This window comes from Mandrillus leucophaeus, unplaced genomic scaffold (genome assembly GCF_000951045.1).
Source record: "Mandrillus leucophaeus isolate KB7577 unplaced genomic scaffold, Mleu.le_1.0 Scaffold43, whole genome shotgun sequence".
Lineage (NCBI taxonomy): Eukaryota > Metazoa > Chordata > Mammalia > Primates > Cercopithecidae > Mandrillus > Mandrillus leucophaeus.
In genome coordinates this window covers 1,230,209-1,231,441 of record NW_012104587.1, presented here as the reverse complement: position 1 = coordinate 1,231,441, position 1,233 = coordinate 1,230,209, and the positions used below count along the sequence as shown (strand labels likewise).

At 38.4% G+C, this 1,233-nt stretch overlaps 1 pseudogene across 1 annotated transcript in view; it reads right to left on the bottom strand.

Moving 5' to 3' along the window:
* Window positions 1–698: 698 nt before the first annotated feature.
* Window positions 699–1,233, bottom strand: part of LOC105549033 — an 8,553-nt pseudogene continuing 8,018 nt past the window's right edge. Inside the window, exons 2-3 of the transcript XR_001007497.1 lie at window positions 1,010–1,087; window positions 699–922 (exon numbers count right to left, since the gene is read on the bottom strand). The product of XR_001007497.1 is annotated as a nucleophosmin-like (transcript). The remainder of the gene's footprint in view (window positions 923–1,009; window positions 1,088–1,233) is intronic.

Here is a 1,233-nt window from a genome sequence, read left to right as displayed (position 1 = left end):
GCAGTGAGCTGAGATCACACCACTGGACTCCAACCTGGGTGACAGAGTTGGACCCTGTCTCAAAAACAAAACAAAACAAAACAAAAAAACCACACACACACAAAAAACTGAAGTCTGGAAGTCTCATTGGGAGGAGAGTCATGATATGAAGAGAAATACAGGAAAGAGGAAAAGCACATAATTTTATTCTATTGCATATAGTTAAAAAATGAAATGGCACAAAATAATTTAAAATTAAAGATATAGTCTTCTTCTCTTCCCTCTCACCACTCCCCACTTCCCCACCTCCCAATGCTGGCATTTCTACCCAGGGACAGCCACTTTACAACTTTTGGTTATATCTTCTGGGAGACTGTACCACATCTCTCTCTCTCTTTTTTAACTTTATTAAAATACTGAATTTTATTTCACATGTATGTTTTTGTCTCCCCACCATTTCCATGTCTGACCACAGCTACTACTATGTCCTATCATAATATTCCATACCTACTTAAAACCAAGCAAAGGGTGGAGTTCCATCTTTAAAAACTAAACAGACATTTTCGACAACGCATTCTTGGCGATGGAACCTGGACGACATTTATCAAACATGGTAGGGAAAGTTCTCACTCTGCATTATAAAAAGGACAGCCAGATATCTACTGTTACCAAAAAGAAATAAGATGCAAAATTTTTAACAAACTGTTTAGACTATTTTCTTAAAGAGACTTCCTCCACTGCCAGAGATCTTGAATAGCCTCCTGGTCAGTCATCCAGAAGCAGTTCTTCAACATAATTGATGAACTTGGCTTCCACTTTGGGAAGAGAACCACCTTTTTCTATACTTGCTTACATGTTTGCTTTAACGTCTTCTACAGAACTAGGTCCTTTTGGTGTTTTAGGAGTTTTTTTTCCCTGTTTTTTGAAGGATTCTTGTCCTTTTGATCTTGTTGTTGACGATGGTTTTGAGTCTTTTCCATTCCGATTTGAATTTTGTGCATTTTTGGCTGGAGTATCTCATATAGATTCCTTCACTGGCACTTTTTCTTTAGTTTCCACATCATCAAAATCATCATCATCATCTTCATCATCATCATCATCTTCATCAGCAGCAAGTTTTACTTTTTTCTGTGGAACCTTGCTACCACCTCCAGGGGCAGATCGCTTTCCAGATATACTTAAGAGTTTCACATCCCCCTCCTCTTCATCTTCTCTTGCATCTTCCTCCACAGCTACTAAGTGCTGTCCACTAAT